This window comes from Triticum aestivum, chromosome 5D (genome assembly GCF_018294505.1).
Source record: "Triticum aestivum cultivar Chinese Spring chromosome 5D, IWGSC CS RefSeq v2.1, whole genome shotgun sequence".
Taxonomy (NCBI): domain Eukaryota; kingdom Viridiplantae; phylum Streptophyta; class Magnoliopsida; order Poales; family Poaceae; genus Triticum; species Triticum aestivum.
Window position 1 is genome coordinate 473,339,577 of NC_057808.1, and position 15,789 is coordinate 473,355,365.

At 43.3% G+C, this 15,789-nt stretch overlaps 1 pseudogene; it reads left to right on the top strand.

The window, feature by feature from the left end:
* Positions 1 to 2,687: 2,687 nt before the first annotated feature.
* On the top strand, positions 2,688 to 13,565 carry LOC123122900 (serine/threonine-protein phosphatase 7 long form homolog; annotated as a pseudogene).
* Positions 13,566 to 15,789: the final 2,224 nt, after the last annotated feature.

Genomic DNA, 15,789 nt, shown 5'->3' on the forward strand with positions numbered 1-15,789 from the left:
GATAACTTAGATCCCACAAAAACTTTTCAAGATTGTAGGCAAATTAGGTCCCTTGATGAACAACTTAGGTCTCATCTTCCCTCACTATGCAACTGGTCCTCGCATTTTGAGCAACTCCTTCTCATTGTGTGAGCAACTCATTCCCATCTTATGAGCAGCTCCTGTATGCGTCAACCTCTCGACCCCACTCCTCTCCAACCCTACTCATCACATGCGTGATAGTTTAAAAACGTGAAAGAACTCTAGCATTACTACTTTAGGCACAAAAGTAGTGAAACGTCATATCATACAAAGAGTAAAAAATGGCATCACAAAAAAAACACATAGGATTATCTAACTTATACTATTTTTGCAGGGAACTTCGTGCGAAAAATATGATCAACTTACATAGATTTGTGGGCAAACTGTCAGATATTCCCCCTATGCAATTCCTGATCCCCCCTAGCAACTCGATGTCACACTATGTGCAACTCCTACTCATCTTTTGTGTATGCAACTATACATATCTGCATATAGAAATTGTTCTTGCAAACTCTCAGCAACTTCCCCCTAGCAGAAATCCACACAATTGTTCTAGCAAAGATCCAAAGCAACTATTCCTATAAACAATTATCCTAGCAAATCCTAGCAATTGTATTACCAAAACACAATGCTTGTTTCTAGCAAAACCAAGCACATGTATTAGCAAACCACAATGCAAAACTGAGCAATTCTCCTACAAAACCAAGCAACTGCATTACTAAAAAACATATATGGGAAAATTGTCCTAGCAAAACCAAGCAAACTGTCCCTAGCATTACTACTTGTATTGTCTACTTCAGGCAGAAAAAACATATGACCAACTTGAATAGGCTTTGTGGACAACTATCTGACCCCCACCCCCTCCCAATGCAACTTATCTATTCTAGCAAAAATCCAAAACAACTCAATTACAAAGAAAAGACAAAAATAAAAAACTGTTCTAGCAAAAAAAACAAGCAACTGTTCTAGGAAAACCAAGCAACTGCATTAAAAAAACAAATGCAAAAAACTGTTCAAAACAAATCCGAGCAACTGCCTAATAATGATGCCCTCGCTAATTAGTTGGCTAATATACTAGGAGAAGTTGTCTGCCGGCGTAGCTCATATTGCCTATACTCTGAAACATAGTGTTAGCATACTTGATAGTGTGGTAGACAACTTATATGTCAATTTAGTGAACATGATAGTCATGCGAGGCAACTTATAAGGACTTCTCGTTGATAGGCAATCATAGTAGGCAAACAAAGAAGAAGTTGCTTTACTATAGCACTAAAGTTGCCTCATCAGCACTCAAAGTTGCTCTAAAAATAAAGTTTGCCGAAACATACCCATGTGAGATGTAGTTTTGAAGAACTCATCGCGAGAAACCCAATGGTGAAAACGAATCTAAATTTCGATACTCTAACCAAAAGTTATGGCTTTTTAAATTTTATAAAACCCAAATAAATGCACGTACTTTTCCATTCTTGACTGATTTATGTAAAGTAGGGAGCATTCGAAGGGATGAGGGACAATATACTTTCCTTTTTTATAGTGTAATGATGACAAGAGATGCTAATTACCTTTTATGGTAGGCCTGCTCGGACATACCGCGTGCCATGTGAGTTTTTTGCCGTATATAGCGTGCACTCGCGAGGTCCATCGGGCGCAGCTGCACGATTTAGTATTTGGGTATGAAAAATTAGCAGGAGCTCTTGCCTACACACCCGGAAAAGGCAAAGCACGGGGCGAATCTAAGGATGAGAGCGGTAACAATGCGCGCCACTTTGGGCGGTTCCACTTTCCAGCATCCATCCGTCCATCTTTCTGGGACGGGAGGGGAGGGCGTCACCATCGCTCAGCATGTTTCGTGGAGCAGTATTCAAAAGCTCGATCCATCTATCCGACACCGGGCCATATTTTTTCTCTTCAAGCACCCGCCTCCTACAGAGGATCCCGCTTCCCTATCTGAACCTATTTTATCTGATATCCGATCCTACATGGCATGTGAGGCATCACCCTGAAGCTATGTATTATACATTGCCCTAATGTAACCTAATATCGCCAGTTGCTATCAGGCAGGTGGGGACTGTCACGTCTACTGCTTTTTCTCACGTAATGTGATGCATCCATCCATTGAGTAAAAAAATCAGATTAAAAGAAGATTTACGATGCGTAAGTTTTGCTAGACTCTATTAATTTGGTCACTTAATTGGTTGCAAGAAAAGCCAACCCCTTTTTTAGTGTTCAATTCGAAGCAAAGTAGCATAATCGAGTATTCAAGAATCAAGATGGCGATGCGGGGCTAAATTTCGTGTTTTGACCCTTAGCGCATACAAATTCATGATCTGACCCCGGTTGGGAAATATTTTGGGATTTGACCCTTTTTCTTACCGCCAGGGGCGCTGGCGGTAGGGTTAGACAGCCTACCGCCAGGCGCCCTGGTGTGGACCGCCAGGGCCCCTGGCGGTAGGCTGTCTAACCCTACCGCCAGCGCCCCTGGCGGTAAGGTCCGAGCAGTTATTTCGCCCGAGATCCCGTGCCCCTGCCCATCTCCCCACCCCTCCCCCCCCCCTCCCCCATCGGCAGTTCTTTCTTCTCCCCCACTCGCCCCTCTCTCCCTCTCTCATCTCCTCCACTCTCCCCCTCGGATCTTCACCATTTTTTCATCGTTTTTGCGGATCGAGATGGCCCCGAAGAGAGAAACGTAAGCTCCTCCGATCCCTCCAATTAGTTTTTGCAAACTTGCGTCCGATTCGACGCATTATTTGCTTGAAATCCCTCATATTTTTGAACTTAGATTGGAATTTTTTTCCACCTAGGATTGTTTTAGCTTGATTCTAGTTCTAGTTCTTAGTTCTTTAGTAACTAGTGGTATTGAATATGAACTGTAATCAATTAGTTCATATGTTAGTGTGAATTTTTTTTGTTAAAAAAATTATGATGTAATGCATGTGGGAGGACTTGATTGAGGTTTTATGATGCATGTTGATATGATGATATGAAGATGTTGTTTGGAGAAAATACAATCAAGATGAACTCTATTTTAAAAATATATATTAAAAAATGATGATATGATGCATGTTGGAGGATTTTATTTTGATATGATGCATGTTGATATGATTTGATCCATCATGTGTAGTAGATGTTGTTGGATGAATATGCTTAAGATGAACCCTATTGCGGACAACATTTCATTTTTTGTTTATGTATGCTTATGCTTATGATGATTTTGTTTATGAAATTTTATTAAGGCGGCCACCTCTTGCGGACAACATCGGCCGACGGTACTCCATGCTTGACTACGCATTCGACAAGGGTCATCGTGCCCGTTTCATAGAGAATGGAGTGGTAAGTAATATGAAGGAAATATTGATCAAAGTTTTCGGATTGATGAAAATAAGTTCCTAACTTTTTCCGTCCACTTTTTGACAGATGCTCCAGCCACTGCGCATGAGGGGTCACGGGGTTGCCGGGAATATGGACTACGACGAGCGCTACGCGCCGTACTTCAAGAGAGCCCGACTGTTGGGTTTCGTGTTGCAGTTCAAGCGTCAGCCACCGACGCTTGTCCACGCAGCTCTGATAACTTTGATTGACCGGTGGCGACCGGAGACCCATTCTTTCCATCTGCCATGCGGGGAGATGACGGTGACCCTCGAGGATTGGTTGATGATTACTGCCATGCCGATCGAGGGTCATGCACTCACCGGGCGAGTGGAGAGGACCAACTGGCAGCAGAGGGTTACCACCCTCATCGGCGACTGCCCCGGTGCTAAGGGTAACCGTACATCCGGTGTATCGTTGCCCTGGCTCTCGGAGCACCGGAAGACATGCCCCGAAGGCGCAGATGAGGCAACTGTGGAGTGGTACGCGAGGGCCTACCTGTGGTATCTTCTCACGGAGGTCGTGTTTCCAGACAGCTCTGGGAACTCTGCCAACTGGTCGTATCTGTTCTTCCTAGCCAACTAGGATGCAGGGTACAGTTGGGGGACCACATCTATCGCCTACCTATACCGTTGGGTAAGAGAGTATCGAATTGCCTACCTACGAAAGTATGTCCATGACATTTTGTTATATCTAATCCTCATTTGATGTTTTGCAGCTTGATGACACAACGCAGAGGATGGGAGACAAGTCCAATATGGGTGGCTTTGTCTGGGCCTTCTCCATTTGGATGTGGGAGCGGCTGCTGGTGGGGCGTCCGAAGAAGATGCCAAGACGCCCATGGGGTGCCTATAGGGAAGACGGCGACGAGACTCGACACCCCACCGTAGCTTACAAGTGGGACGTTGTCAAACTCTACACAGGCCTAAACAAGACTTCGTACAAGACCTACACCAATGAGTTGGACGCTTTGACGCATACGCAGGTATATGAACTCGCTCACCACATTTCTCTTTGATTCCACTTTTGACCGAGAGTGGGAACTTACCAATGTATATGTAATAGGTAAACTGGTGGCCGTATCATGACCAAGAGTGGGACTTCGATCCGAACATGATGTGCGATGCAGACATGGGTCTCTGGCGGTGCATCGTGCCCATGATCTGTGTGTACGCCGTCGAGTGGCACTTGCCACACCGCGTGTCCATGCAGTTTGGGATGTATCAGCATACCCCACCGAGCCCGCCCAACGATACCGGCGGCCATGCGCTCCACCTGTGAGCGCGCTTGTTCTTAGTGCCCATGATTTCATTGCATGGCGACTTTATTATGATGTTTCTTGTGGCCTATGCCTTGCAGGATGAGCCGGCAGAAGAATCAGTCGATCACAGACTGGGGAGAGGAGCATAGAACTCATGTGACAGAGTGGAACCGACGGAGGTACCGTAAAGATGTGGTGAGGAAAGTGACTGATTGGGATGCTTACCTGGGCCGACACATGAGGTGGTACGATGATGGCTAGAAGCACCGTCTTCGTCTCAGGCCTCGGTGGACGGCAGAAGACATCGCGGAGCTAGAGAGGGATGACCCCGAGGAAGAGGCCTACCAGACTGGCATCAGAGACATGCATAGTGGATTTAGGGAGTTTGCACCCCTCATCAACAGAGTGGTAAGTTTGAACCGACGGTTGTATTTAAATTATTTTATTCGTCATCGTGACTGACTTATGCCGTTACAGTCTGGTGAGCTGAATAGATGCATCTTTGAAGCCTCAGATGCACTAGGTGATGCCCCCGGGAGCATACAATCTGAGAACAGAATGAGGGGGACGATGAAGGCACAATTTCAGCCTCCTTGGAACAGATGCATCTTGTTCACTTGCAATCATAAATCTGATACTTATTATGCCCTTATTTCATTGTGAGTGCAGAAGTTCGTGAAGCGTTGTCGCAAGCTGGTAGGGCTGCTTGGGTGTGCTGGAGCCGGGTCGGTTGAAGCTTATCAGCCTGTACCCACACAGGGTCACATCGGCTCATCGAGCCATGTTCCCTCGTCGTCTAGGTTGGTTGAGGAGGAGGAGGAGGAGGAGGATGATGAGGAGGCCACACATGAAGAAGGGGAGGAGGATGAGGAGGATGAGAGCAATGGGGAGGAGGAGTACGATGAAGATTATGGACCTCCACCAACTCAAACATCTCAACCATCTCAGCTGCCAAAGAGGAATCCGAAGAAGAAGGATTTGCTGTGTCCGGACCCTTTCCAGAGACCGGTTACTCGACGGCCCAAGAAGAAGACTGAAGAGACTCGTTCAAAGAGTAACGAGGACCGTGATACGTCTCCAACGTATCTATAATTTTTGATTGTTCCATGCTATTATATTATCCATCTAGGATGTTTTATATGCATTTATATGCTATTTTATATGATTTTTGGGACTAACCTATTAACCTAGAGCCCAGTGCCACTTTCTGTTTTTCCTTGTTTTTGAGTTTTACAGAAAAGGAATACCAAACGGAGTCCAATTGACGTGCCAATTTTTGATGATTTACCAAAAGAAGCCTCCAGAGTAAAAGAGTTGGGCCAGAAGAGTCCCGAGCCATCCACGAGGGTGGAGGGCGCACCCTACCCCCTGGGCTCGCCCCCCTATCTCGTGGATGACTCGGAGACCCCCCTGACGTGAGACCGACGCCAAAAATTCCTATAAATACAGAAACCCCCAGAAAGAAACCTAGATCGGGAGTTCCGCCGCCACAAGCCTCTGTAGCCATGAAAAACCAATCGGGACCCTGTTCCAGCACCCTACCGGAGGGGGAATCCCTCACCGATGGCCATCTTCATCATCCCGGCGCTCTCCATGACGAGGAGGGAGTAGTTCACCCTCGGGCCGAGGGTATGTACCAGTAGCTATGTGTTTGATCTCTCTCTCTCTCTCTCTCTCTCTCTCTCTCTCTCTCTCGTGTTCTTCGGCACGATCTTGATGTATCGCGAGCTTTGCTATTAGAGTTGGATCTTATGATGTTTCTCCCCCTCTACTCTCTTGTAATGGATTGAGTTGTCCCTTTGAAGTTATCTTATCGGACTGAGTCTTTAAGGATTTGAGAACACTTGATGTATGTCTTGCATGTGCTTATCTGTGGTGACAATGGGATATTCACGTGATCTACTTGATGTATGTTTTGGTGATCAACTTGCGGGTTCAGTGACCTTGTGAACTTATGCATAGGGGTTGGCACACGTTTTCCTCTTGACTCTTCGGTAGAAACTTTGGAGCACTCTTTGAAGTTCTTTGTGTTGGTTGAATAGATGAATCTGAGATTGTGTGATGCATATCGTATAATCATACCCACGGATACTTGAGGTGACATTGGAGTATCTAGGTGACATTAGGGTTTTGGTTGATTTGTGTCTTAAGGTGTTATTCTAGTACGAACTCTAGGATAGATCGAACGGAAAGAATAGCTTCGTGTTATTTTACTACGGACTCTTGAATAGATCGATCAGAAAGGATAACTTTGAGGTGGTTTCGTACCCTACAATAATCTCTTCGTTTGTTCTCCGCTATTAGTGACTTTGGAGTGACTCTTTGTTGCATGTTGAGGGATAGTTATATGATCCAATTATGTTATCATTGTTGAGAGAACTTGCACTAGTGAAAGTATGAACCCTAGGCCTTGTTTCCTAGCATTGCAATACCATTTACGCTCACTTTTATCGCTTGTTACCTTGCTGCTTTTATAATTTCAGATTACAAAAACCTATATCTACCATCCATATTGCACGTGTATCACCATCTCTTCGCCGAACTAGTGCACCTATACAATTTACCATTGTATTGGGTGTGTTGGGGACACAAGAGTCTCTTTGTTATTTGGTTGCAGGGTTGTTTGAGAGAGACCATCTTCATCCTACGCCTCCCACGGATTGATAAACCTTAGGTCATCCACTTGAGGGAAATTTGCTACTATCCTACAAACCTCTGCACTTGGAGGCCCAACAACGTCTACAAGAAGAAGGTTGTGTAGTAGACATCAAGCTCTTTTCTGGCGCCATTGCCGGGGAGGTTAGTGCTTGAAGGTATATCTTTAGATCTTGCAATCGAATCTTTTAGTTTCTTGTTTTATCACTAGTTTAGTCCATAAAAGAAAACTACAAAAAATGGAATTGAGGTTACCTCATATGCTTCATCTTTTTAATGTCTTTCGTGAGAATGATGGAAAGGAAAATTGTGCTCAAGTGTTAGAAGAATAAGTTATAAAATGGTTGGCATAAAATATTTGAATGATGAGCATGATTGCAATGTTGTTAGTATGAATTCCTTGAATATCCATGATGCTAATGATATGCAAAGCCACAAGCTTGGGGATGCTATGTTTGATGAAAATGATATTTTTTGTCCCCCAAGTTTTGATGAGCAAATTTATTGTGATGATAGCATGCCTCCTATTTATGATGATTATATTGATGAAAGTGGGTTTGGAAGAGTGTCAACTTTAGGAAGTAATGATCCCACTATTTTGGAGGGTGTTGAATCTTATTGTGATAATTATGAAAGTGGATTTGGAGAGGTCATGACTTTATTTAGTGATGAATCCACTATTTCGGAAGAGGTTCCAATTGATTATGAGAACAAAGTTGCTATCTATGATGATTATTGTGATGACATGTATGCTATAAAGAACAATGATAACCATAAAACTTGTCATCATGATTTTAATTTTCAATTGGATTATGCTTGACATGATAGTTATTTTGTTGAGTTTGCTCCCACTACTATTGATGAGAATAAGTTTGCTTACGTGGAGAGTGCAAAATTTCTATGCTTGTAGATCATGAAAAGAATTCTTTATGTGATATTTATATTGTTGAATTCATTCATGATGCTACTGAAAATTATTATGAGGGAGGAATATATGCTTGTAGGAATTGCAATAATATCAAGTTTCCTCTCTATGTGGTGAAAATCTTAAAGCTATGCTTGTTTTGCTTTCCTATGCTAGTTGATTCTTGCCATAAGTTGTTTGATCACAAAATACCTATGCATAGGAAGTGGGTTAGGCTTAAATGTGTTAGTCATATTATTCATGATGCTCTCTTTATGTTTCAATTCTTATCTTTTATGTGAGCATCATTGAAATCGTCATGCCTAGCTAGGGGCGTTAAACGATAGCGCTTGTTGGGAGGCAACCCAATTTTATTTTTTATTTGCTTTTTGCTCCTGTTTAGTAATAAATAATTCATATATCCTCTATTTATATGTGGTTTTATGTTTTAATAAGTGTTTGTGCCAAGTAGAACCTTTGGGAAGACTTGGGTGAAGTCTTTGCGATCTTGCTGTAAGAAACAGAAACTTTTGCGCTCACGAGATTAGCTGCCATTTTTTACTGGAGAGTGATTTTAGGTTCATTCTTTTTGCAGATGATTAATAGACAAATTACTCACGTTCGAAAATTTATTTCAGAATTTTTGGAGTTACAGAAGTATTCGAATGATACAGATTACTACAGACTGTTCTGTTTTTGACAGATTCTGTTTTCTATGTGTTGTTTGCTTATTTTGATGAATCTATGAGTAGTATCGGAGGGTATGAACCATAGAGAAGTTGGAATACAGTAGATATTACACCAATATGAAAAAGTAATGAGTTCACAACAGTACCTAAGTGGTGATTTATTTTCTTATACTAACGGAGCTTACAAGTTTTCTGTTGAGTTTTGTGTTGTGAAGTTTTCAAGTTTTGGGTAAAGATTCGATGGACTATGGAATAAGGAGTGGCAAGAGCCTAAGCTTGGGGATGCCCAAGGCACCCCAAGGTAATATTCAAGGACAACCAAGAGTCTAAGCTTGGGTATGCCCCGGATGGCATCCCCTCTTTCGTCTTCGTTCATCGGTAACCTTACTTGGAGCTACATTTTTATTCACCACATGATATGTGTTTTGCTTGAAGCGTCATTTTATTTTATTTTGTTTTACTTGCTGTTTGAATAAAATCCCAAGATCTGAAATTCTTAAATGTTATTAGAGAGTCTTCACATAGTTACATAATTATTCGACTACTCATTGATCTTCACTTATATCTTTCGGAGTAGTTTGTAGTTTGCTCTAGTGCTTCACTTATATCTTTTAGAGAACGACGGTGGTTTTATTTTGAAGAAATTAATGAACTCTCATGCTTCACTTATATTATTTTGAGAGTCTTGAACAGCATGGTAATTTGCTTTGGTTATGAATTTAGTCCTAATATGATGGGCATCCAAGAGGGATATAATAAAAACGTTCATATAAAGTGCATTGAATACTATGAGAAGTTTGATTCCTTATGATTGTTTTGAGATATGAAGATGGTGATATTAGAGTCATGCTAGTGGAGTGATTGTGAATTTGAGAGATACTTGTGTTAAAGTTTGTGATTCCCGTAGCATGCACGTATGGTAACCGTTGTGTAACAAATTTGAAGCATGAGGTGTTTCTTTGATTGCCTTCCTTATGAGTGGCGGTCGGGGACGAGCGATGGCCTTTTCCTACCAATCTATCCCCCTAGGATCATGCGCATAGTGCTTGGTTTTGATGACTTGTAGATTTTTGCAATAAGTATATGAGTTCTTTATGACTAATGTTGAGTCCATGGATTATATATACGCACTCTCACACTTCCACCATTGCTAGCCTCTCTAGTACCGCGCAACTTTCGCTGGTACCATAACCCACCACTTACCTTCCTCAAAACAGCCACCATACCTACCTATTATGGCATTTCCATAGCCATTCTGAGATATATTGCCATGCAACTTTCCACCATTCCGTTTATTATGACACGCTTCATCATTGTCATATTGCCTTGCATGATCATGTAGTTGACATCGTATTTGTGGCAAAGCCACAATTCATAATTTTTCATACATGTCACTCTTGATTCATTGCACATCCCGGTACACCGCCGGAGGCACTCATATAGAGTCATATTTTGTTCTAAGTATCGAGTTGTAATCCTTGAGTTGTAAATAAATAGAAGTGTGATGATCATCATTATTAGAGCATTGTCCCGTGCGAGGAAAAAAAGAGAGGCCAAAGAAGCCAATGAAAAAAGAGGCCAAAGAAGCCAAACAAAAAAATGAGAGAAAAAGAGAGAAGGGACAATGCTACTATCCTTTTTCCACACTTGTGCTTCAAATTAGCACCATGATCTTCATGATAGAGAGTCTCTTATTTTGTCACTTTCATATACTAGTGGGAATTTTTGTTATAGAACTTGGCTTGTATATTCCAACAATGGGCTTCCTCAAAATGCCCTAGGTCTTCGTGAGCAAGCAAGTTGGGTGCACACCCACTTAGTTTCTTTTGTTGAGCTTTCATACATTTATAGCTCTAGTGCATCCGTTGCATGGCAATCCCTACTCACTCACATTGATATCTATTGATGGGCATCTCCATAGCCCATTAATACGCCTAGTTGATGTGAGACCATCTTCCTCTCTTTTTTGTCTTCTCCACAACCACCATTCTATTCCACCTATAGTGCTATGTCCATGGCTCACGCTCATGTATTGCGTGAAAGTTGAAAAAGTTTGAGAATACTAAAGTATGAAACAATTGCTTGGCTTGTCATCGGGGTTGTGCATGATTTGAACATTTTGTGTGACGAAGATGGAGCATAGCCAAACTATATGATTTTGTAGGGATGAACTTTCTTTGGCCATGTTATTTTGAGAAGACATGATTACTTTGTTAGTATGCTTGAAATATTATTATTTTTATGTCAATATTAAACTTTTGTCTTGAATCTTTCGGATCTGAACTTTCATGCCACAATAAAGAAAATTACATTGATAATTATGTTAAGTAGCATTCCACATCAAAAATTCTGTTTTTATCATTAACCTACTCGAGGACGAGCAGGAATTAAGCTTGGGGATGCTTGATATGTCTCCAATGTATCTATAATTTTTTATTGTTCCATGCTATTATATTATCCATCTAGGATGTTTTATATGCATTTATATGCTATTTTATATGATTTTTGGGACTAACCTATTAACCTAGAGCCCAGTGCCAGTTTCTGTTTTTTCATTGTTTTTGATTTTTACAGAAAAGGAATACCAAACGGAGTCCAATTGACGTGCCAATTTTTGATGATTTTTTATGGACCAAAAGAAGCCTGCGAAGTAAAAGAGTTGGGCCAGAAGAGTCTCGAGACATCCACGAGGGTGGAGGGCGCGCCCTACCCCATGGGCTCGCCCCCTATCTCGTGGATGACTCGGAGACCGCCCTGACGTGAGACCGACGCCAAAAATTCCTATAAATACAGAAACCCCCAGAAAGAAACCTAGATCGGGAGTTCCGCTGCCGCAAGCCTCTGTAGCCACGAAAAACCAATCGGGACCCTGTTCCGGCACCCTGCTGGAGGGGGAATCCCTCACCGGTGGCCATCTTCATCATCCCGACGCTCTCCAGGATGAGGAGGGAGTAGTTCACCCTCGAGGCTGAGGGTATGTACCAGTAGCTATGTGTTTGATCTCTCTCTCTCTCTCTCTCTCTCTCTCTCTCTCGTGTTCTTCGGCACGATCTTGATGTATCGCGAGCTTTGCTATTATAGTTTGATCTTATGATGTTTCTCCCCCTCTACTCTCTTGAATGGATTGAGTTTTCCCTTTGAAGTTATCTTATCAGATTGAGTCTTTAAGGATTTGAGAACACTTGATGTATGTCTTGCATGTGCTTATCTGTGGTGACAATGGGATATTCACGTGATCTCTTGATGTATGTTTTGGTGATCAACTTGCGGGTTCAGTGACCTTGTGAACTTATGCATAGGGGTTGGCACACGTTTTCCTCTTGACTCTCCAGTAGAAACTTTGGGGCACTCTTTGAAGTTCTTTGTGTTGGTTGAATAGATGAATATGAGATTGTGTGATGCATAACATATAATCATACCCACGGATACTTGAGGTGACATTGGAGTATCTAGGTGACATTAGGGTTTTGGTTGATTTGTGTCTTAAGGTGTTATTCTAGTACGAACTCTAGGATAGATCGAACGGAAAGAATAGCTTCGTGTTATTTTACTACGGACTCTTGAATAGATCGATCAGAAAGGATAACTTTGAGGTGGTTTCGTACCCTACAATAATCTCTTCGTTTGTTCTCCGCTATTAGTGACTTTGGAGTGACTCTTTGTTGCATGTTGAGGGATAGTTATATGATCCAATTATGTTATCATTGTTGAGAGAACTTGCACTAGTGAAAGTATGAACCCTAGGCCTTGTTTCCTAGCATTGCAATACCGTTTACGCTCACTTTTATCGCTTGTTACCTTGCTGTTTTTATAATTTTAGATTAAAAAAAGCTATATCTACCATCCATATTGCACGTGTATCACCATCTCTTCGTCGAACTAGGGCACCTATACAATTTACCATTGTATTGGGTGTGTTGGGGACACAAGAGACTCTTTGTTATTTGGTTGCAGGGTTGTTTGAGAGAGACCATCTTCATCCTACGCCTCCCACGGATTGATAAACCTTAGGTCATCCACTTGAGGGAAATTTGCTACTGTCCTACAAACCTCCGCACTTGGAGGCCCAACAACGTCTACAAGAAGAAGGTTGTGTAGTAGACATCAGACCGTACCTCCAAGAGGGGAAGGAGCAACTAATTCTGCTCTTCGATAGTTGGCTCTTGTAGTTGGAACTCTGTTTGTGGAACGGTGTGTTTGCTACTTGTGTGTTTGCTACTTGTGTGTTGGAACTCCGTTTGTAGCTTATTTGTGGAATGGTGTGTTTGCTACTTGTGTGTCTATGTGGAACTCCGTTTCCTAATTAGTTTTACTCCGTTTGCTATTTGTGGAACTCCGTTTGCTATATGTGGAACTATATTATCTTCAAGTTTTGTTAATGTGTATGTGATGCCCAAGTTTAATTATTTAAGATCTGTGATATTGCTGTTATATTGATTTTGAAAAGAAGCAAGCAATTGAACTTGAAACAACAAAACACAGGACCCTACAGCCACGGACCCTGTCGGTAGGGTCACACAGCCTACCGCCAACCCCCCCGGCGGTAGGGTGAACCTAACGCCAGGGCACTTTGATATTTCGTTACAGAAACTTCGCGAGGCAAAAACCCAGCCACAGCCTACCGCCAGGGGCGCTGGCGCTAGGGTTAGACAGCCTACCGCCAGGGGCCCTGGCGGTAGGGTACTTATCCACGTCAGCTCGGGCAAACGGCCGCCGTCCCCCTCCGTCGCACCCTACTACCAGGGGCCCTGGCGGTAGGCTGTCTAACCCTACCGCCAGGACCCCTGGCGGTAGCGAAAGGGTCAAATCCTGAAAATTTTCCCACCCGGGGTCAGATCCTGAATTTGTATGCCATAAGGGTCAAAACACGAAATTTTGCCGCGATGTGGAGGCTTTCCCTGGCATGAACCGATCCTCCTATATAGAAGACCTGATGCGGCAAACAAGAGCTACGCTGCCTGCAAAGGGCTATGAGACGGAGTGCTACGAGACAAGGGAGGGAGGAAAAAGGCTGCAAAGCTACCCATCCTCCTTGGCCCTTCCCTTCCACTACTGGAATCAGCTTCTTTGCCTCCGCCATGGCAGACGGCAAAGGCATAGATCACGGACGACAAACTTCTTTGCCGTCCGCCAGCAGACGGCAAACTGTCCGTCTGAACATGTGGCAGTAAAGGCCTTCTTTGCCGTCCGCTTATTAGAAACCGACGGCAAAGGATTGTGCCGTTCGCCATCCGAGGCCAGCAGACGGCAAAGATAACGGACGGCAGTGGGGTGGGTGAGAGCCGTTAGGGGGTTAACGGCGCTCTTTGCCGTCTGCCAGCGGATGGCAAAGATTCAAAGCTCTTTGCCGTCCGCTGACAGACGGCAAAGAGCTCAGCTAGGCAGCACTAGGAAGCTACCACGTGGCCAGCTATGCCGTCTGCCAGCGGACGGCAAAGTGATTTGAATCTTTGCTGTCTGCTGGCAGACGGCAAAGTGACCAAATAGGCAGCCAGTGTTCCCAGTTTCTACAGGTAGCTGCCACGTGTCCTCTTTGTTGTCTGCTAGCAGATGGCAAAGAGCTTCGCCGTCTGCTAGCAGACGGCAAAGAGGCTATATATCCCCTATTTTTATTTGAATCCATTTAATTTCACAGGAATTCACACACAGATATACATATTTTTTTCACATGCACATCAGACATATGATGTATCCAACACATAGCTCCATCCATGACAACATACATACATAAGAAACAGAGTTCCATCCATACATATTACAGTAACATCACATGTTCATCCAACACATTGTTCCATGCATCCATATAACAAGTTCCACATTTTTCATCGATACAAATGAAAAAAAGAACAGGGAAACAAGCACTCCATCCATGCAAGCTTCCATATAGTGAATTAAATCTGCAAAATGGGAAACAAGAAAGTTAGAAGAAGAAGACTAGAATCAGAAGAAGAAGAAAATGAAGAAGAAGAAGAAGTAAGCATACTTAGGTAAAATGGAGCTAACCTAGCTAATTATGCCATTTTTTAGTGAACTAAGCATATTATGCAATTTTTGATATAACATAGAGCTAACTTCATTTTGGAGAAGAAGAAGAAAACTAGAAGAAGAAGAAGAAGACTAGAAGAAGAAGAAGAGAAGAGGTCTCTTCTTCTTCTTCTTCTTCTTCTTCTTCTTCTTCTTCTTGTAACACCCCGGATGTAACTTTCCATATTTGTAACTCCAACTCTTGCCATTTTCAGCTATGTGTTATGATATTCCCTCCGTGGTTGGGTTTTGTTTTTCGTTTTGCATTTTGTTCATGTCATGCATCTCATATCATGTCATCATGTGCATCTCATTTGCATACGTTTTCGTCTCATGCATCCGAGCATTTTCCCCGTTGTCCGTTTTGCAATCCGGCACTCCCACATGCACCGGCGCACCCCTCTTGTTTCTTTTCGTGAGCGGGTGTTGAACGTTCTCGGAATGGACCGAGTCTTGCCAAGTGGCCTTGGTATACCACCGGTAGACCACCTGTCAAGTTTCGTTCCATTTGGAGGTCGTTTGATGCTCCAACGGTTAACCGGGAAACCGCAAAGTCTTTTTGTGTGTTGCAGCAAAACCCCCCTTCAAACAACCCAAAACCCATCTAAGTCACTTCCATGCTCTAGATCGTTCAAGCACGATCGTGTGGGTGAAAACCGCATCCATTTGGAGTCTCCTAGCTCCCTCTACCTATAAAACACCTCCCCCTCCGAAAATCTTCGCAGATCAAACCCTAAAAATCGCCCTCTGGCGCCACTGGACACGTCCGCCGCCGCGCCCGCGCCAATCAGGCGCTGCCACGTCAGCACCCGGCCGCCTCCACCGCGCGGAGCCCGCGAGGCCCGCGTCGGGCCCCCCGAGCCCGTCTC